This window comes from Ahaetulla prasina, chromosome 3 (assembly GCF_028640845.1).
Source record: "Ahaetulla prasina isolate Xishuangbanna chromosome 3, ASM2864084v1, whole genome shotgun sequence".
NCBI lineage: Eukaryota > Metazoa > Chordata > Lepidosauria > Squamata > Colubridae > Ahaetulla > Ahaetulla prasina.
Window position 1 is genome coordinate 204,444,202 of NC_080541.1, and position 23,254 is coordinate 204,467,455.

The following is a 23,254-nucleotide window of genomic DNA, read 5'->3' on the forward strand; positions in this document are numbered from 1 at the left end:
CAGCTCTCTTGTGGTTGTCTGCCCTTCCATACTTAATTCTTACCAGCAGGTGGTGTGCCTGTACTTACATGGAAATAATTTGCTGCTCTACTTTTCCAAATCTGACTTTTAAAGAAGATGTTGCGCAAACTGGAGCATGAAGAATCCACTGTCATATTTGGAAATATGTATTTGAATGCAGTGTGTGATTCCATGTAACTGCATTGCTCAATCATCCTTACAAGTTTCAGTACAGCTTTTGGCTTCATAACACCATCCAGCATAGCATACAAGAGCTGAGAGAACTGGCTATTCAAATCACCAGGGCAGATAAGTTAACGATGGGACTTAAAGATAGAGAGGAAACAATTTATTATGAAACATGGAATAGGTGGTACCGTTGGCTGGAAAAAAACCCTAAAATTAATGTATAGTGATTGTTAAGAGAAGAAATTATAGTGAAAATGCAATAATAAATGTGTAGTAGGTATGTATATAATGTATTGATCAGGAGTGAAATGCTACCGGATCGGACTGGATTGTGCGATCCGGTAGTGATCATGGCTGGTAGTTCGACGATCTGGTAGCGATGGCGAAGTAAAACTCTGCCCACCCACCTGAGTGTCATAACTTTCTGGTTTTAACCAGGAAATAATGTGTTTTTTACCTTCTGCGCATGCACAGAATTTTTTGCGCATGTGCAGAAGGTCTGCACATGCATGTGACGCGCGGGTGAAACGAGTGCATGCACATGGCATGTGCACTCCCGAGCCGGTAAGGAAGGTAAGTAGATTTCATCCCTGATATTGATTATATGAATAAGTATGTAACAAACAAAATGCCTATGTATACAATTGGCCAAAGGATAAAATGGGTATTACTTGTTTTCTGAAAAAGTTTTTTATTTTTTATTTTCTTATATACATATTGTAAACGTACATTTTCCTGTCCATAAATAATCAGACATATTTTTTCTGAAGAAAGCACAAAGATAAAACATTTTAATTACATAAAATGGATATTACTAAAGATGCCGGTATTGAGGGGGGGAAAAATCAGTAAGACAAGCTGTGTGTTTCTGAAAAGGGAGCAAACTACTGTATTACTTAGTTGTTCTTATTGTTTTATTTGTACCATCAGAAATGGATAGAAAGGCTTGTAATATTTCTGCATGCCAAATTAACCTTGATGCTTTGAGTATTAGGTACCTTGAGGAGCAGTGGTGGGTTTCAAAATTTTTTACTACCAGTTCTGTGGGTGTGGCTTGTGGGCATGGCATGGCTTGGTGGGTGTGGCTTGGTGGGTGTGGCTTGGTGGGTGTGGCAGGGAAAGGATACTGTAAAATCTCCATTCCTTCCCCACTCCAGGGGAAGATTACTGCAAAATCCCCATTTCCTCCCAGTCAGCTGGGACTCAGGAGGCAGAGAATAGATGGGGGCGGGGCCAGTCAAAATTTTTACTACCGGTTCTCTGAACTCTCAAAATTTCCACTACCGGTTCTCCAGAACTGGTCAGAACCTGCTGAAATCCACCTCTATTGAGGAGGCATGGGAATGGAGTACCACATGTTGTACTGCCTGTTTTGAACTCCTATTGAAGGTGAAGAACCCACAATTCCAACCTCTTTGTGTTCATTACAGGCTGTAACAGGCTTCCCTTTATTGTTTAAGTTATCAGTTTGTCTAGAACTTTGGACTATGAAACTGGACTATGAGACTATTAGCAAATTAATAACATGCTGCAAGTCAATGAAATGACAACATTGGCACTTTGTCCTTCAGGCTAAGATCAATGGGTTTAACCCTTAATTAACAGATTATGACTCTGTCTGCTTGGTCAGACAAAAGCCTCTTTGGTCCAGCATTTTGAGGCCAAAGTGACCATCCAAAGGGCTCTGAGAAGCCCACAAGCAAGATAAACTGCAGTCACCTCGTGCTGCTCATATCACCCACGGTCTCTTGGTTTCTAGCTATTTTAACCATTAGACCAAACTGTTCCTTTCCTCACCATCTCTAGCACAGTATTTGTGTTTTCATCAAGGCTGACATTTTTGCAGGACTCACATTGTGCAAATGAAGGCAGGAGGAGGCAGCAGAAGGTTTGGTGCCTTCAATGTCAGGATGGATTCTTGGAGGCTCGTCGCTGTGGTTAATGCAGAACAAGAACTACGTGTTTAATGCCTGTCCCCCCTTTTGATTTCAACCAATTTAAATCATTTCAGATTCTTTATTCTTCTTCCAAGTCATTAGTGTATGTAGCCATTCAATTGCTTACAATATATACTCTTGTCGTTGATAGCTATCTCACTCATTGTAACAGGTATCCAGCCTATATTAATCTTGCATCTAGAATTTACAGTTAAAAGCTTAATTTCTGAATAAGATAGCTTATGTTGACCATTTAGTTATAGGTTCTGCTCTGTTCTTTTCTTTTTCTTTTACCTACAGATTCTTCTAATATGGAAAGGTGGACGTGTTTCTACGCATTTGCTATGATACAACATATCATAGGTCTATTTAAATTCAAATATTTCCACATATATTCTTTTTAATCAGCTTTCCTAAATGCACACCAACTTCTACAAAATGTTCTTACTAGTAGTGATGGGAGAGACTTCTCTAATTTCTGCTTTTCCTGCCTTGGCTTCACATGTATTTACTTGCTAGAAGCAGGGGTCTGGAACCTTAAACACTCAAAGAGCCATTTGGACCCATTTCCCACAGAAAAGAAAACACTGGGAGCCACAAAACCACCCAGTCACATGACATTCCCCAGCCACACCTACCCAGGTTTTGTGGATCCTGGTATTTTCTTTTTTCTGAGAAACAAGTATCTCCCTCTCTCTCTCTCTCTGTGTCCCCCCCCTCTCTCTCGTCTTCCCGCTTAAACCATTTCCAATAACAGGCGAGCGTTGGTTGTTGTTTTTTGCTGATGTTGTTCTTTCTTCTTCTTTGGGTGCTTTTTACCATATGATTTAAATCAAGAATTATTTCAGGTTCCCAGATAAATGAAGCTCTTTCATCTCACTGCTGTGGCTTCCTGTCAGCTGAACCCACCACTGGCTGGCCCCACTCCTCACCCTCCCCTCCCAGTACTCCTCGCCTGAGAAGATAAGAGCAATGGAGGCAGATGGAGACTCGCTCCATATTCCAGAGCGGGAGCGAAGCAGCCTTGTACTTGCCTCTTTTTCCAGCCCTTATTGGTGCTATGTGCACCTCGGTCGCTCAGGGAGACATGCAACTTTCTTTCTGCCCCAAGTCATTGGCCCGGCCCGGCTGCAGCCAATGCTCCACTTCGTAATGGGCTTCAGGAGGAGGAAGGGATGTCATCTCTCCCATTGTGAAGCGCACTAAATTTAAGTCTGCTGCACAAGGTGCTGCAAGAGCAATGAGCAGGTCTTGGAGGTGGAGTGAGTCTCCATCCACCACTGTCGCCCTTACCTTCTCAGGTGAGGAGTGACTGGGAGGGGAGGGTGAGGGACAGGGCCAGCCAGTGGTGGAATCACCTGAGAGGGATTCATAGCAGAGGGCCCGCATGCAGCTCTGGAGCTGTGGGTTGCCGACACCCGTGCTAGAGCAATTACATCAATTACCCTGAAGCAGATAATATTGTGGAAGGAAGGAAGGAAGGAAGGAAGGAAGGAAGGAAGGAAGGAAGGAAGGAAGGAAGGAAGGAAGGAAGGAAGGAAGGAAGGAAGGGCTCAAAACAAAACAAAAGTAATCTCTCAAAGCCGTATCCCCTTGCTTTTTTTCCCCATGCAGCACCATACACAGTCATATTTCTAGTTGTCATAGAAATCATTTAGAGAAATGAATGTCTTGTTGTTATCCTCAGATGGTTGTTGACCTTGACTGACCATAAAAAAACTAAGCAATGTCAGGTCTGATGAGTGCCTGGGTGGGATTGGCAGGCAATTCCGAAGCCCACAGTTTATCTGGAAGAAACTTGAAAAGCTAAAGCAATTGGAAGAATTGCAATGACAAATCTTAATTCTAAAAGAAGGCAAAGATAAACCACTATTGTTGCCCACAAAATTACATGGACATGTTTACGAGGTCCCCAAGATATCAACTCAAGAGCCTTTTAGCTTGCATAGCTCGGGGAGAGCTTATTTCAATTTTGGCATTTTGTTACACTGGACAAAGGATAATTGTGTTTTAATTATCTTTGCTCATTATTATTCATCTTCTATATTTCCATCCATCTTCCAACGTTCCATATGTTGGCTGTCTTTTGGCAAGCACAAGAATAGCATGAGTAAATGCTTAATTCAATCCAAAAGGGAAGGTTGAAGCTATAAGAGAAGCTATAGGAGAAAGGGACTGGCTTATTCAGCATTAAGTCTTTGATTCAACTAGTTGGAAGATTTGCAGCTGGAGTTCAATACATCTGAAATGTTTGAAGAAGGCTGGTTCAATTCATGCAAGATACGCAGAATGGTAAAGCAGATGATGGCCTATACAGGTGTTTATTAATTTCAAGATTTATGATGAAAATGATACTATCCATTTAGTCATGTCTAAATTCTATGATTCTATGAGTCAGGTCTCTCCACATCTTTCGATCTTGTACCACTTCTTTGAGTTCAAGATTTATAAGGGTGCCCAATTCAGACATGTAACTCTGGGTGGCATATTACATAAGCACACAATAAATTAAAAAGAAAGAAACCCCAAACTACAGACAATATATACATACAAAGTATAAAATTTTAAATGGTGACCAAGCTCACACCAAAACAATTAAGACGGACAGACTCTCTCTTAATTGGCCTCTCATGCTGGTTCCCCCAGCCCAGACTCATAACCATAGGGAGAAATGGTGTGATTATGTGATTCTAATTGGATATAGGAGAAAGATTGAAAGTTTGGGATCGCAATGGTTTATGTTGCCAGTCTCCTGGAGTAGTAAATGTAATTACCCCCTATTTCGTTTCTTTATAACAAACCTGAAATATTGGTTTCACATATCCAAGATTTGATATATTTAGCCATAATATATTTAATAAATTGCAAAACCTGGCTTTCACACAACATGCTAACCTATGCATTATGGCTTGTAAACTACAGTATGTTCATGTAACCAAATCATATAATAGCTTAAGACCAGTTGGGGATGGTTTATGATCATCCCAAAAGGTCTGGAGCTAACTGGGGAGATAAAGTTGTATTTTCCCATGCCATTAAATTCAAATTCACATTTTCTGATTCTAACAACCTCTAAACGTATCAGAACTATAAATCCCAGAGTCCCCACCCAGCATGAGCAAGATTCATATTCAGTCCCCCTTGCATATACATCAGAGTGGTGAAATTCAATTTTTTTTACTACCGGTTCTGTGGGCATAGCTTGGCTGGGGAAGGATACTGTAAAATCTCCATTCCCACCCCACTCTGGGGCCAGCCAGAGATGGTATTTGCTGGTTCTCCGAACTACTCAAAATTTCTGCTATGGTTCTCCAGAACCTGTCAGAACCTGCTGAATAGCACCCCTGCCTCCCCAATCTGAAACAGAGAAAGATAATTGCAGCCTTTTTGTACTGAATAATCCCAAGCCCTGTAGTTCAACATATTCTGCCCAGCCTTTGTTTACAATACACATTATATTTAATGGTTGGACCTGCTGGGTAGAATGACTTGAGATGTAAGCCAAAGCATCTGAGGAAGGCTAGTTTAATAATTATCCCCACTTGCTGGAGTTTCCACATTGCATTTACCTGGTTTAACTACGGCTTTTTGAAGAAACCACAGTTGCCTCATTCACTCACAACACTACAGCTTTTCAGGCCATATTAGCTGTGTTCATAATGGCTAACAGTCCTAAGCCAAGCCCAAAGAAAAATAACAGCTATCAATTTCCCATACATGACCTGATGTATGTGTGTGTGCCCCTCAGCAAGGTATTCTGCCTTCACATGGCAAAGTGCATATGTGTTGTGAACTCCCAGCAGCCTGTGGAGCTGGCAACAAGTCAGACAGCGATGAGTCTGAGGAAGAACATGTGCCAGTCCTGGAGGCTGGGGAAGGCCCGGATGAGGGCTCTGCGTCGGAGGCAGAGGTGGGGCCAGGGCCATCGGAGAGTGATGTGCGGACTCTGGACCTCCAGAGGCTGACAGTAGTGAGGCAGAGGAACAGGAGGAGACTGTTCCTAATGCACGCATGAGAAGAGCTGACAGAAGGCAAGAGGAGCTAAAGCTTTATGACTCGGGGGTAGGGCCAAGAGATGATTGGCCCCTCCCATAAGGCTTAAAAGACTGGCAACAGCGTTTGGGCTCTTTGCTGGAAAACAAGGTTGATAGCTTTGTCTTGCTGCATTTGTTTCTCATCGGAGTCTTCTGCTTTTGAGCTTTGGCCAAGAAAGGCCTTTGGCAGTTTGCCTAATTAAGACCAAGGTTGGTGATAAGCCTGAGGAATTGTGTTATTTTGCTTTGATTTAGTTTGGACTACGCTGAAAATGAGTTAATTCTCAGCTTTTCTAATAAAGTTTGCTTGTTTTTAAACTGACTGAGTTTATTACTACCTACTTGGGCCTGGGTCACAACAATATGTTCTTCTATCTTCATAGAGAATTAAGTTAAGGTCCCACTGACAGTGATTTCTGCAACTGCACAATTACCAGTGGTTGCTGTTTAGGCAGAGTGAAGCATTGTGGCCACTCGGCTGATTAGAAGCAATGGATGGACTACTTCATGAAGTTACTCTGAAGAGGAGGTTCACTTGGAACGTCATCTTCATTCTTTTGACAATCTAGAGAAGCCCTGATACTAAGTCAGTTTTGTTGTCCCTCTGCCTCATGTTCTCTTTTTTACCAGGACAAGTGGCTCATCTTTTCCCTATTCAATGCTCTGCCTTTGAACTTTACTCTCCCTTCACTGAAAGCTCTCTTTGCCCAGAATGATATTGATTGTGAACAGCAAATATCCTGAACCTGAATGAACTTTTGTTGTAAAAGCAAAATGTCTCTCCCGATCTACTTCCTCTAGATCAGGGGTATCAAACTCAAGGCCCGGGGACCAGATCCAGTCCACTGAATGCTTAGATCTGGCCTGCGGGGCCGCCCTGGGAACAGCAAAGGACCGGCCCGCGGTCTTCTGCCAGTGAAAACGAAGTTCGCAAGGACTGCGGGTGGCCTTCCGGAGCTCCATTTTCACTGGCAGAAGGTTACAGGAGACTGTCACAGCCAAAAATGGAGCTCAGGAGCCCATTTTCGCTGGCCGAGCACTTGGGCCACCACAGATGCCCTGATACAAGTGATGTCAAGCTGGCCACGCCCCCAGCACAGCCCCCAAAGATCAAACACAACCCTGCCGCAGCTCTCAATGAAATCAAGTTTGACACCCCTGCTCTAGATAGTCATTTAATGGCAGACAAATGCAAGGCCAGCTAGGTGAGTCTTTTCCCACGTAACCCATAGTAAGAAAGAAAGAGAGACAGTTTCCTATATTTCTTCATAGCATTTCATTCTAGTTTGGCCTTGTAGAGGCATGTTGGATATGCTTGTTTGTCAGAGATAGTTTTGCATGTGTATACTACGCATGAACTATATGACTTTCACTATAAAGGAAAGTTGTGTGACTGCTGTTGCACCAGTGAAGATGCAAAACACGAAAAACAAAATGCACAGGTGCAGTATAGGTGATACCTCGCTCAATAGTAGTAACTGTGAGAGGGATCTTGAAGTCCTAGTGGACAACCATTTAAATATGAGCCAGCAATGTGATGCAGCTGCCAAAAAAGCCAACACAGTTCTAAGCTGCATAAACAGAGGGATAGAATCAAGATCAGGTGAAGTGTTAATACCACTTTATAATGCCTTGGTAAGGCCACACTTGGAATGCTATATCCAATTTTGGTCGCCACAATGAAAAAAGATGTTGATTCCCTAGAAAGAGTGCAGAGAAGACCAACAAAGATGATTAGAGGACTAGGGGCTAAAACCTATAAAGAATGGTTGCAGGAACTGGATATGTCTAGTCTTATGAAAAGAAGAACCAGGGGTGACATGATAGGAGTCTTCCAATATCTCAGGGGCTGCCACAAAGAAGAGGGAGTCAAGCTATTCTCCAAAGCACCTGAAGGCAGGACAAGAAGCAATGGGTGGAAACTATTTTTTTTATTTTTTATTTATTTTTTATTTGATTTCTATACCGCCCTTCTCCCAAAGGACTCAGGGAAAGAAGCAACTTAGAACTAAGGAGAAATTTCCTGACAGTTAGAACAATTTCTCAGTGGAACAATTTGCCTTCAGAAGTTGTGAATGCTCCAACACTGGAAGTTTTTAAGATGTTGGCTAACCATTTGTCTGAAGTAGTGTAGGGTTTCCTGCCTAAGCAGGGGGTTGGACTAGATGACCTCCCAGGTCCCTTCCAACTCTGTTATTCTATATATTTCTATATAATAACCAAATAAATAAATTGGTCAAGTCCTTATCTGCTCATGATATGCTCTGACATCAAACGATGAAATGATAGTTGATCCATTTTGGATTTCTTAGAATCTTTGATTTTTTTTAAATTAAACCTAATTGATGTCAATAGCAGTTAGCCTTATATACCACTTTATAGTGCTTCACAGCTCTCTCTAAGCGGTTTATGAAGTCAGCATATTGCCCCCCCCCCCCAACAATCTGGGTCCTCATTTTACCGACCTCGAAAGGATGGAAGGCGGAGACAACCTTGAGCCGGTGAACTTCTGGCAGTGAACTGAATTAGCTTGCAATACTGCATTGTAACCACAGTGTCACCACAGCTAATTGATAAGATCAAGACAATTGGAGCACACAATGTAAAAATTTATTCTAATTTGGGGCATAGAAACTTACACTAGCCTAAGCCCCCTATGGGCCTTGGTAAGGCCATACCTGGAATACTGCATCCAGTTTTGGTCACCACAATGTAAAAAAGATGTTGAAACTCTAGAAAGAGTGCAGAGAAAAGCAACAAAGATAATTAGGGGACTGAAGGCTAAAATATATAAAGAACGGTTGCTGGAATTAGGTATGTCTAGTTTAATGAAAAGAAGGACTAGGGGAGACATGACAGCAATGTTCTGATATCTCAGGGGTTGCCAACCAGAAGAGGGAGTCAACCTATTCTCCAAGAGCGTGAGTGACCGTGCATAGGGCATCCCGGTCTGCCAAAAGTAAATCCTATGTTCTGAAATAAATATAATTTTAAATCAATGCCAACAGAATTGCAACCTTGGCATTCCTGATTTTAAATAAGAGGCTTTTGAGAAGTGAGTTGTTTCTATTGGAAAGCAAAATAAATGGTATCTTTCAAACAAAGCTGGGACACTCCAGTATCTTGTACTAAGGAAAATTCTTGTCTGGGTTTTTTTTTTTTTAATATACCAAGAGATTTTACCAAAGTATTGAGATGTGAATAAAGATCTCATTTGATTGCGGAACACACAAAAGGTTTAAAGAGTTCAAAGTCTCATGAAATAATACCATGGAAATAACGATCAGTGTTATCTAGCAAAATTTATAGTTGGGTGTGTCAAAATTTCTTGCAGAACAAAGATGATGCGGGCCTTTCCTCGCTTGCATCTAACCATGGTGTAAACATGCCCTGGCAACCTTTTCTTGTTACATCTTCACTATGCCTTCATTTCATCCCCAGGTCCTAACAGAGGCAGATTTAAACTATTAATATCTAGGTTTAAACGAAGCGTGTTTTTTTTTCTTTAAGCAGGCAATGAGCTATGGAAATTGCACCATCGGTGCAATCCAACATGCTTCACAACTATTCATTTGATGCCTCATGCAGCTGGCCTCACAAGTTGGGATCCATGCAGTATCCCTTTGCCATTATTGGCCACTTCAAGATATATTTTTTTTGTTTACATTTATACCCCGCCCTTCTCCGAAGACTCAGGGCGGCTTACAGTGTATAAGGCAATAGTCTCATTCTATTTGTATATTTTTTACAAAGTCAACTTATTGCCCCCCCCAACAATCTGGGTCCTCATTTTACCTACCTTATAAAGGATGGAAGGCTGAGTCAACCTTGGGCCGGGCTTGAACCTGCAGTAATTGCAGGTTCTGTGTTCTAATAACAGGCTTCTTAACAGCCTGAGCTATCACGGCCCCAATTGCCTCTGGCCCCTGGGCACCCTCACCTGGGACCTTTCTGCTTTGCAGCCAAACAGGCCACTTCTTTTAGACAGGCTGTAGTGCAATGCATCCAAGGTCTGTGAACTCCAACTCAAAGGCCCAGATTAGTCTGAAAAGCCTGTAACCAAGAGCGGCAGTGGAAAAGCTGCAGTGGAAAAGCACGGCCTCATGCTGAACTCTCCTGTTTTTTGGCCGCTTTTAAAGACCAGTTGAGCAGTCTTCTGCAACTGAGCTAAAGCCATGTTTAAAAGGAACCTGACTTTCAGACGAAGCAGTGGATGGTGAAATGCTCTTCCAATGTTGTACCTTGATGAACGTATCTTTTCTTTTATGTACACTGAGAGCATATGCACCAAGACAAATTCCTTGTGTGTCCAATCACACTTGGCCAATAAAATTCTATTCTATTCTATTCTATTCAATGCACCCTATAAATTAGGCCACATTAAACGTGTTTGTGGATATTTTCTTACTGGCTGGTGACATGCAGTGCGAAGGGAGGATAATAAAACAAACAGGACCCACTAATTCGGATCCTTAATGTGCCATGTCTCCTTTAAGTAAGGAAGCTACCATTGGCCAAGGAGACAGAGATCATTTATGGGAATGATCATAAATGTATAGTCTATAACCGTGATGGCGAACCTATGGCACACAGCGCCATCTCTGTGGGTACGCAAACCATTGCCCCAGTTCGGCTCTGCCGTCCATGCGTGCACACTTCCCACCAGCCAGCTGGTCTTCAGGTCTCTGCCACATATGTGCAGGAGGCATGTTGCATGTGGGGGGACACGTGCATGCGCAGGGGGTGGGGTGTGTACAGGGGGATGCACGCATGTGCGGAGGGCCGCATGCAAATATGCGGGGCCGTGCGCGCATTGCATTTTGGGGGTTTGGGGGTATGCACCCGCTTTGGGCACTCGGTCCAGAAAAGGTTAGTGTATATAACCATAATTATAATTATCATAACTAGGGTATAGTTTTCTGCCAACTCAAGGGCTGGTGTATGTTGAAGTAAAGTGGAGTTGCTTCTGTTCCCATATTAGAAACATTTAGATTTTGACGTCCTATGAATACCAAACCTTCTCATGTAGTGCATAACACGGTCACAGCTCATCATACACAAGGAATTTGGATCTCCATGTAAGCAGAAATTTTAAGGAAGTATTTCTCTGGATTTCCGCCCCCCGCCCCCGGGACTAACTTTTGATAGGATAAATGTTGACAAAATCCCCAAGAATTGTTCTTTGGTCACAATGGCTGCATGATTGAATCAAGTGGGAGGATTAAGGGGAATTTGCAGAACATTATTGTTCCTCTCACTTCCCCCTTTCTTGAGTTTAAGAATCATTAACAAAAGAACACGGAAGCAGGACACTCTTAATTCAGTGTTTTTCAAACTTGTTAACTTTAAACAAGGCAACAAGGGCTTTAGATCGACAGCTATACAATTACTTTTGCTCCTATATTGCTACCTGATTCGAGCAAAACTACCCAACAATCTTCAAACACTGTAGGCCCCCAACAATAATCGCATCTGTGCAATTTCAGACTTCGAATTTGTTTACATTACTACTGTATACTATCATGGCAATCATAATAAAATGGAACTTATTTCTGACACTACGGTGCTGAATTAAATATAATTTTGAAGTAGAAAAGGACACTCATGCTTGATGTCAAATAATTAAAAAGATAATGCGCCAATAGAGGAGAATATTTGTAGCTCAGGGTTGAAATGAAGGGTCCCTGGTACTCTCTGAGCTTGCTCGTTTTCTTGCAGATGTTTTATTACCCTACCTAGGTAACATCATCAGTGCTAGTAAGGGGTGTTGTTTGCTGTCAGTTTATATTCTGGTGACTTGCCTGTCTGTGTGGGTGGGGGCAGTCTTAGAGATTCTTTGGTTGGGCTGTTACTGATGGCTCTTTGGTCGTTTCTTGATTGGGGTATTGCTTACTTGATTGTTGGCCTGAAGTTAACCTTGGAGGTAATATAGGCTAATCTGAGGGCTGATTACGGGTGAAGAGGAGCTAGAATCTTTTTCTCTTTTGGGCTGGTTGATTGTCTCTTTTGCATAGTCTATAGATGTTGTTAATATCTATGTGTCTATTGATGGCTGATTTGTCAGAGCTAGTTAGCTGTTGATATGCTTAGGTGAAAGCTTGTATCCAAGTAGATCCCTATGCAACTCAGTTATCGGTTGGCCTTCTTTTACCATGGATGGATATTTTGAACTGATAATCCTGTGTTAGGATCCAGCTTTACTGTCCTAGTGGAGAGAAGATGCTGGGGCAAAAAATCCAAATTCCAAGAGTAGGTTCCAGAGAGCCCTACAACTGCAACAGGCTGTTGTTTTTATTTAGTTTTTAAAGAGAAATATGCAGCATCACCTTCAATCATTGCCATCATGGGAACAGGATGTTAAAATACCCTCATTGGCCTCAGCCAGCATTCCCTGCCCTGACGGATGTTGGGAGTGGTAGGGCAGCAACAAAAAATGTGCTGTACTTGTGCTGTCATATGAACATTCTCCCTCTCGATCACAAGACCATCCAGCCTGGAATCTAAAACTAATATTTGCATTATCAGAAAGAGAATATTGGGTTTGTCCTGCAAGACTTGGTATGAGACGTAAGCTTGCTTAGAGGGCGAGTTTCTCTCTTGCATTTAATCATGTCCTTTCTTGGCAGCATAGTTCCAGAATGAAGTGGTGGTTTCATTATTACATTCCAATTCATGCAATCATGTTACGACTTGTGAACAGAGATTTCAGAAACTATTCGTGTCTGATGACATAACTAATCGATCTTTAAAGTCTCCTACCATGGAGACTGTGGTAGAACATCTACTGCATCCATTCCTTGCCAGTCTTACCAATTGCCTAGTAGGTTGAAATAATGGCTTTCTTTCTGGTAGCTTCAGAAAAAAGGCTTTAAGGTGGTGGTTGGGGGGAATGTTAGGGAGCAAGCATGTCATGGAACAACTAGCAGATGGGTTGATTGCATTGGGTTGGTTACATGAGTTAGGTGGGTTGATTAGATCCTAAGGATCTGGGGCTATCTTAACCTCATATCTGGCCATCCATTATCAGAGTTCTGATTTCTTATTTTAATAAAGCAGGGAAAGATTTAATATCATATACTGATTCTTATAGTGTTAAAATGGCTGTATCTATGTAGGATTTTAAGCATAACTTTACTAAGCATGTGAAAGGAGTGCAATGGTGCGATAGTTTGAACATCCGTTGGCATTGCCTTTCTTTGGAATTGGAATGTAAACTGACCTTTTCCAATCCTGTGGCCACTGTTGAGTTTTCCAAATTTGCTGGCAAATAAAGAATTATGGTGCTGAGAAGACTCCTGCGAGTCCCTTGGACTGCAAGGGTCAGTTCTAGAGGAGATCAACTCTGACTGTTCTTTAGAAGGCCAGATCCTGAGGGTGAAACTCAAATACTTTGGCCACCTAATGAGAAGGAAGGACTCACTGGAGAAGATCCTAATGCTGGGAACAATTGAGTGCAAAGAAGAATGGGACGGCAGAGAATGAGGTGACTGGATGGAGTCACTGAAGCAGTTGGTGTGAGTTTAAATGGACTCCAGAGGATGGTAGAGGGCAAGAAGGCCTGGAAGAACATTGTCCATGGGGTCATGCTGAGTCAGACATGACTTCGCAACTAACAACAAATAGATGCTTAATCTTTATTATTGAGAGGCTTTCCTCTTATGGATAGTTTTGGTTTTCACACCTTGTTTTTCTATTTTGTTTACCAGAAGTATTAAGAAAACTAATAAAATAATAATTAAGCTAAAACGCACATGGAAAACACAGATAAGTGACCAGAGGGACGTGAAGAATCCATAGCAGATTCAACTGATCAACAGGAGTTCAGCAAAATCCAGTCCTGATTGTGCCATCCTGAAAACCTTCCTATGCCAAGACTTGACTTGAAAGAAGATTAAAAATACTACTTTAAAACTAGAGCAGCAAGGACAAATTTGAGCTATGTGTAGAAAAGGCTAGGGACAAGACAAAGACTTGGTCATGTCTCTGAAAAGTTAGTGGGGGAGTTAGCAAGATGTGAGAATAAGCTCTGGCAACTGGTTTTTCCCAAAGATTTTGGAGAAAGAATTTACTCAGGTCCAGTCACTAATGTGTGACATTACACACACTATAGCAGGGGTGAAATGTAAAATTTGTTACTACCGGTTCTGTGGGCGTGGCTTGGGGGTAATGTGACTGGGTGGGCGTGGCCAACTTTTTTTTTTAAAGCATTTTTTTTACCACCTCTTCAGCCAAAGAGGTTGTAAAAAATGCTTTTAAAAGGTTCTGGTGATCAGGCAACTCAGCTGGGATTGCCAGAGGAGCCTTTTAAAAACTTTTTTTAAAACCACCTCTTCAGCCGAAGAAAAAATGCTTTTAAAGGGTTCTGACGATCCCAGCTGAGCCACGCGATCATCAGAGGCTTTTTTTTTTACTTCTAAAAGCATTTTTTGGCCAAAGAAAAAATGCTTTTAAAAGTAAAAAAAAACCCTCTGATGATTGCGCGGCTCAGCTGGGGCAGGGGGCGGGGCCAGGGATTTTTGCTACCAGTTCTCCGAACCACCCGCTGCCATCACTACCGGATCGGGTGATCTGGTCCGAACTGGGAGCATTTCACCTCTGCACTATAGGGGGAAAGCCATCTTGGGGAGATGATGTCTCATGGATTTCAGTCTTAGGGAGTCTGTGGAGTCTCTTAGATAGTTGGGGTGCTGGGGATAAGCGGTCTGAAAACAGAATCCATAAGATTTGATATTTCAGCTGTGATAGTTCTGATGCTTGAGACAATGGCTTACCTTATTTGCATATTTTGGGAAGTAGATGGGCCTCCCAACTTTGTATATGGAATATGACTTGGCGTCAATGCAACTGTGTGTAGATAGGTAGGTGGGGGGGGAGGGAGGGAGAGAGACGGAGAGAGAGATTGAGAGATCATGTGTATGACTGATCAGTGGGGAGAAAATATGTGTGGGTGTGAGTGTGGAAGAGGAAGGGCAGAGAAAGAAGTTTGGGGAAAAATGGGTGTGGATGTGAGAAAAGGATGGAGTAAGTTGTGTGACTCAGACAAGCGTGATGCTTACTTAAATTTTGAAGGTAAGGGGAGAAATGGATTTTGCCCAGTGAGGTAGGTTGTGCTGAAAGTGACTTGCCCAGAGTCACACAGTGAGCTTCCGTTTGTGAAGGTTGTTGAAGGTGGAGTAGAACTTGGATCTCCCAGTCCCAGTATAATACCACAACCAGTCAAAATAAAAGGATTTATTTAGTTGAGAATGGTCCAAGAACACAGCTTTATAAGGAAGAGTAGGAAAAGATGGCCATTGTGCATCCTGCCCCCTGTCTCAGGGCAAAGTGGATATTCATGGCTAGGAAAGACTTGCTCTTCTACTTTTTTGTTAGGGTAATTTTGATTTGGAACTACAGGTAGTTCTTGTTTAGCAACTGTCTCATTAAGTGACCATTTGCAATAAATAACTTTGGGGTCAATCCTTGCATTTATGACCTTTGGAAAGTTGAAGTAAAGTCATAAAACTGTGATGCTTCATTGGTGACCGCTTTGCTTAGAGACTGAGTTGCTGGTCCCAGTTGTGATTGTTAAACAAACAAGGAGTGCCTATCTACTTATGACAACTGAGCCTGAAATCTCTCTTGGTAAACGAGACAGCTGTTAAGTGGGTTTGCCCCATTTTATGATTTTTCTTGTCACGGTTGTTAAGTGAACCACTCCAGTTAAGTTAATAAAGTGGTTGCTAAGTGAATCTGCCTTCCCCATTGACTTGGGTTGTCAGAAGGTCGCAAAAGGGGAATTTCATGACCCCTGTTGATGCAACTGTTATAAATATGAGTCAGTTGCCAAACGTTTGAATTGATTCACAAGACCATGGGGGAATGCTGCAAGGTCGTAAGGGTGAAAATCCTTTTTGCAGTGCTATTGTAACCAAATCGTCACTAAATGTATGGTTGTAAGTCAAGGATTAAGTGCATTTAGTTTTTTAAAATAAGCATCACTCTTTCCCGTTCTTTTGTCTCACCCTCCTTCCAATGCTGAAATGAACAACATGCAGAATTGGAAATAACAGAAAGAGTTTCTGCAAGCAATCTGATCACTGCCAGCTCATGATCAGCCTTTCTCACAGCCCACACACCTCACCACATCTGGTTGGGAGCTGCAAGGAGAGACTGGGAAGGGTGTGACCCTCCACCCTGCCCCCCCTGCTAGGGCTCTTCCCTTGGGAGTCCCATGTATAGCTGGCCAGATCTTCCACACCTCCCTTCCCTTAGGCTTCTTGGCATGCCCAGAAAGTGAAGGCGAGATTCAAGGAATTACCTAAGTAGAGGTGATCCACTGATTCTTTGTATGCGGCGTTACAAAATGCTTTGGGAAAGATCATCCATCTGACATTTGGGTAAGTTAAATTTTGAAATGCATTACTGGTTCTAATGTAGAAAAGGACAAAAAAACAAAACAAAAAAATCACTAGCTACAAGAAATGCAAAAACAATGAACCAGAGTAAAAAAAATATAAAGAAAATGGAGAAGAGAAAAAAAAATCAATATCAGTATCAATATGAAACTAGGCATAGTACCATTGTACCTGGTAATTACAAAACAAATATAAATTTCAAAACTTAGAAACAAAATAAAAAGGCAGTTGTGGTAACATATTATGAAATCTGTGAGAAAGGAAACATGTTTCCCTTGCATAAATTTAGTCATTTGGGATGAAGAGCACAGGTCTACTAATAGATAGCTACTGTGTTTCCCCGAAAACAAGACCCTGTCTTATATTTTTTTGAACCCTGAAATAAGCGCTTGGCTTTATTGCCATGTGCTTAAAAGCCCGTTTGGGCTTATTATCAGGGAATGTTTTATTTTGGGGGAAACAGGGTAGCTGGCTAAAGGGCAGGAAATAGAGATAAATGATTATTAATATAGTAGTTCTAGAACTAGAATAGCTCTTTGTGTAGCTAATGGAAGGAAATGGCTACAATAGTTTTGCACAGAAAAAAAAGAAAACAGCATTTAGCAGCTTATAGGAGAACAATAGGTAAGGTAAAGGTTTCCCTCGCACATACGTGCTAGTTGTTGCCGACTCTAGGTCTAGGTCTAGGGGCGGTGCTCATCTCCGTTTCAAAGCCAAAGAGCCAGCGCTGTCGGAAGACGTCTCCGTGGTCATATGGCCGGCATGACTTAACGCCAAAGGTGCACGGAACGCTGTTACCTTCCCACCAAAGGTGGTCCCTATTTTTTCTACTTGCATTTTTAGGTGCTTTCGAAACTGCTAGGTTGGCAGAAGCTGGGACAAGTAACGGGAGCTCACCCCGTTACATGGCAGCACTAGGGATTTGAACTGCCGAGCTGCCGACCTTTCGATCAACAAGCTCAATGTCCTAGCCCCTGAGCCACTGCATCCCACTAGGAGAACAATAGTTCAGTGAAAATGAAAATAGTAAGCACTTAGATTTTTTCACCAATATATTTCTTCTTTCGTTTTTAGTTTAAGCTATCTGGGCATTTTGTTCCAAATGCCATGGTTTAAGAATTCATTGTACAACAATTCATCTAAAATGTTAACTGAAGGCTGTGTGTAGGGAACGGAGTCCTTGTATGGTATTGCATTGGAACTTCAATATATTGTTAAAAAAACAAAACATTAGAAGGAAGAAAGCATAAGCAAAAAGACTAAATATTCGAGAAGAAGTAGGCTGTGCTCTGAATCATGCCTATATTTCCAGGAATATTTTCCAGACCTTGTAGTAATCAAAATAAGAAGTAGAGATCTGGAAGAACCCTGTGATATTTTTTTTTAATGCTGTCCCAACTTCAGAGGAAAGGAGTATTCTTATTCACAAGGCAGAACATTTCCTGCTCTAGACTGAAGTCAATATAACTTGGGAAGAACTGAGAAGAACAGATAACTTTGGAACAGAGCTTCCATATATAAGGGTTTAGAAGCGAGGATTTTAGCAGGGGAGCCATAGGGTTAAAAAGAGGCCATAGGTGGAAGGCCCAAGGCAGATTAAAATGCCTGAAATTAAGCAAACCTGGAATATACCATCACCAAGTAAATTTAGACAGAAATGCTATCCATGCCCAATCTGAGAAAGACGAGAACTATGTTAGAGATTCAATTGTACTGGATGGGTTCATCAGAGAAATCAGAGGAGTCAGACATGTAACTTACAAACCCCTTTCTATATCAGTTGTGGCTGAGTCAATGAAGTGTTGGAGATCCTGGATATCTGGTGACAAGTGAATTACAGGATTTAGGATTATTGACCAGGGCCAGCAACTGTAGGACAATGAGATGAAATGTTGCTTACTCATTGCAAATATATAAAGACTGGAAACAAAAAAAATAATTATTATTTGCTGTTACAAATTAGGTCAACAAGAATTGAAAATTAGTACACATGAAGACAATGCACCAAGTTCAGGAAAGAACAACATCAAGAATTGGAAATAACAGAAACTAGGACATCAGTATCGATTTATGGTTTTAGCACGGTATAGAAATAAAGTGTTCACAGAAATAGAATCAAACTGTAATGATCTACCCAGTGCAAAGAAATTGAAGCCTTGCCACAAGTAACTCAGATTGTAGAGGCAAACTAGAGGGAATCAGCAGTAAAGGACTAGCTATTGAATCATTTTCATTCTCAAACCATCTCTCTGCCTTCTCCACAGAAAAAGAAAAGCCCTCCAGGAAGAAAAAAAAACAGGAATTGAAACAAAGAATAACTGAATATCTAAAACAGCACAAAAACATTATAATAAGGTTGCCTACATTACAAAGAAATACATTACAAAGAAATACCTAGCACAAATATTAAAAGATGCCAATATTGTACTATAGAATATAAGCACTATCTCACTATAATAGAAATCCAGTCTAAACATATGGCTGATTCTAACCAACCATAATAAATTTCAGCCTTGCCTCTTCCTAACTATCCATTGTTGAAGCAATCAATAGCCAGGGATATCCATTGTTGAAGCGATCAATAGCCAGGGATATTAGACATAGAGGTGGGCCTTTTCCATCCTGAATTAGTCCTATAGTTCACCAGGAACTGAAATGCAGCAGTTAAATCAGGGCTGTCAAACTCTCGACCCACGGGCCGGATGCATCACATGATGGCCACACCTGATTTAGCAAAAAGGGAAAAAAATTCCTAATATGTCACATGATGCTGCTGTGACAACATGAGTTTGACACCCCTGAATTAGGTAGACCTCCATTAAGATTAGACTGTGAGCTCTTCAAACAACATAATACCACTTATGATAAGAACAAAACAATAAGTGAAACTAGAATTTGAAATATTAAAGATGCATAAAAATATGATTAGCAGTGAAATATTAGAACTAAGTAATGGGTGATTAGCTAATGAAAGAACATATTTCAAATATATTTTAAAGTAAACATGCGTATTAACAGTAGAATGACATTAGAAATAAAAAACGGGTGATTAGACAATGAAAATATATTTTAATATACATATGTATATTAATAGAATTATACTCTGTATCATAAAATTACGTATTAATGATTGTGATTGGTACTAGGAGTGTATATTGAGTCAATGAATAATGAAAGATTGAAGGATGAATTTTTGCAGTGGTGGGTCACCCAGATCAGGCGAACTGTTAGAGGCGGTGGTGGGATGCTCCATCCACCCATCATTTCACTCATTTCATATATCCATGGTTTAACTATAGTTTATTAATCAAACCATATTAAACCATACATTGTGATTCACAAAGCCTAATGATTTGCTGTTTACACAGCACACTGTGTTATGGCTTAGCTCAAAATATGAACTACCAATGTACACATACAATGTCAAACTAATTTATGGGTGGGTTGATCGGTTTGCAAGCTATCACATCTTGTTTTATACTCACTAAATAATAATGGGTGAGTTTATCCTAGATTTTATGCTAAATGAAATCTAACTATATTGGAACTTAGTATTAGTCATATTATAGAATTCACTATGTCCGTACATAGTAAGTTTCACTTAGGCAATCAGTAGCTTCTGAGGGATTTAGTCTCCTTACAGTCAAGCCCGTTTTAAAGTCATTTTCTTAAGACTGCTAGGATAACAGATGACACACATACATCACTTTTACAATCCCTCCAAACTATGCTGAAGCTAGTAGTAAAATCTTTTGCATTCCTGCAGACCCTGGAATGCAGAGCGCAGAAAGGAAATGAGTAACAGGTGAACAGAGAAGCCCTGGCAGCCATTCAAGCCACATCCTGATATTTATTGGTTTAGTAAACATATTATTTACAAGGTGTTATAATGTTTGAACACTATGCTTGTCTGCCATTTATTAAAGCAATCTATTTTTTACCCATGAGATTAAAAAATGTTGCTACTTAAAAGAGTTGCACTGTGAGTTGACACACAGAATACATGGAGTTTAAAACAGCAGCAGCTTTTGGATAAGTAATAGAGGGGTGCTCTGCTTGCATGAATTCGGAAGTAATTTCCTCCTAAATATTTTCATTGTGTGCGGTAAAAGGAACAGTGTGTTCCAAAGTGCTCTAAGTTGCCTAGTAATTTTCTAATATTGGCCACAGTTACCCATCTGATCTAAAACTTTCTCATTTTAATTGCATGTTGAATTTATTAGTTCAGGCACCCATAGCAGTCTTACTTCTTTTGCAGCAAAGTTGCACACACAAAAAATCACCCACCTCCCAGGAATCTCATTGCTTTGATAGCACCTGTTTTAGATATGCTGATTTCTTTGTAACTGCTGTTAAGTCTCCTGTCAGTGTTCCAGCAAAACCCCTCGCCAAGTAAAAACTCCGAAGCACGCATCTTTCAAAGTTCTTTTACTAGGATAGGTAAACTGGCATATCTGGGAAAATCCAAATCTGAGAGATCCGAGCTTTCCCTCAGTAAATCAAAACCCCCAAAACCACCCCGACTCCTCTGCCGATCACATGCTTCAATCGCCAACCGTCCCATCCTGAGACATCACTCCGACCACTCCTTCTCCAGATGCAGGACCGGCCTGACCTTGACCGACAGGAAGAATGTTATTATGTCTAATAGCAACCCCTCTACTAAATTCCTCCTCCTACTTTCTCACACATGAAAAAATGGCAGCACAGAAGCTTCCGGACTAGTATGGCTTCCAAAGCTGACAGGCGTCCCCCCCTGCAGAAGAAAACACACCCTGAAAAATCTTATTTGTGAGAGCTTTTAAAAAACACATTCACTACACTTTAATGAAATGTTTTCCAGCACATAGAAAGGTTATATGACATTAATGAAGCTTGCTCCCTAATGTGCTAGGTTTCCAGCTGCAGGGAGAGACAGGTGTGGAAATGGCTAGGTTTTGGCTTGCCGGGAGATGGACCAGTTTTTAGCAATTCCGTCAAGGGGAGAGCAACTTCGGCAAAGGAAGGGATGAATTGCCTTTAAAAATTTGCAAACCCCAGGAAACTTTGAAGCTGCTTACATGTTCGTTTGGGGGCTGCCAGTCTAGCACCACCTTCACCTTCCCTGGGTCCATTTTAATTCCTTGGTTCAACACCCTGTAGCCCAGGTAGTCCAAGGACTCCTTATGGAACTTGCATTTTGACAGCTTTGCGTAAAGTTTGGCTGCTAGGAGTTTTTTCAGCACTTGCCCGACTAACTTGATGTGCTCTTCCGTATTTTCACTGAATATAAGAATATAGTCCAAGTTGACCCACCCTCTGGAACGAACTCCCCCCAGGACTTCGTCAACTTCCGGACCTCCGAACCTTCCGTCGCGAGCTTAAAACATATTTATTCATCTGCGCAGGACTGGATTAGATTTTAAATTTATACTGGTTTTAAATGGGTTTTATTATTTATATTGCTTTTAATAATTCGGCCATGTAGAATAAGTTTTTTAACTGTTATTTTAGTCTGTATTTATATGTGCTTTTTACTTGCCTGTGAACCGCCCTGAGTCCCCTGGGAGATAGGGCGGTATATAAATGTGATAAAATAAAATAAATAATAATAAATAAATAAATAAATAAATAATAACAGATGACACACATACATCACTTTTACAATCCCTCCAAACTATGCTGAAGCTAGTAGTAAAATATTTTGCATTCCTGCAGACCCTGGAATGCAGAGCGCAGAAAGGAAATGAGTAACAGGTGAACAGAGAAGTCCTGGCAGCCATTCAAGCCACATCCTGAAATTTATTGGTTTAGTAAACATATTATTTACAAGGTGTTATAATGTTTGAACACTATGCTTGTCTGCCACTTATTAAAGCAATCTATTTTTTACCCATGAGATTAAAAAATGTTGCTACTTAAAAGAGTTGCACTGTGAGTTGACACACAGAATACATGGAGTTTAAAACAGCAGCAGCTTTTGGATAAGTAATAGAGGGGTGCTCTGCTTGCATGAATTCGGAAGTAATTTCCTCCTAAATATTTTCATTGTGTGCGGTAAAAGGAACAGTGTGTTCCAAAGTGCTCTAAGTTGCCTAGTAATTTTCTAATATTATGCATTTTAATTGCATGTTGAATTTATTAGTTCAGGCACCCATAGCAGTCTTACTTCTTTTGCAGCAAAGTTGCACACACAAAAAATCACCCACCTCCCAGGAATCTCATTGCTTTGATAGCACCTGTTTTAGATATGCTGATTTCTTTGTAACTGCTGTTAAGTCTCCTGTCAGTGTTCCAGCAAAACCCCTCGCCAAGTAAAACTCAAGCACGCATCTTTCAAAGTTCTTTTACTAGGATAGGTAAACTGGCATATCTGGGAAAATCCAAATCTGAGAGATCCGAGCTTTCCCTCAGTAAATCAAAACCCCCAAAACCACCCCGACTCCTCTGCCGATCACATGCTTCAATCGCCAACCGTCCCATCTTGAGACATCACTCCGACCACTCCTTCTCCAGATGCAGGACCGGCCTGACCTTGACCGACAGGAAGAATGTTATTATGTCTAATAGCAACCCCTCTACTAAATTCCTCCTCCTACTTTCTCACACATGAAAAAATGGCAGCACAGAAGCTTCCGGACTAGTATGGCTTCCAAAGCTGACAGGCGTCCCCCCCTGCAGAAGAAAACACACCCTGAAAAATCTTATTTGTGAGAGC

At 41.2% G+C, this 23,254-nt stretch overlaps 1 long non-coding RNA gene across 1 annotated transcript; it reads left to right on the plus strand.

The window, feature by feature from the left end:
• Window positions 1–388: 388 nt before the first annotated feature.
• Window positions 389–21,189, plus strand: LOC131195879 (uncharacterized). The gene is made up of 3 exons (XR_009154565.1): window positions 389–762; window positions 16,198–16,539; window positions 18,521–21,189. It is a non-coding gene; the product is annotated as an uncharacterized LOC131195879 (long non-coding RNA).
• The last annotated feature ends 2,065 nt before the right edge of the window (window positions 21,190–23,254 follow it).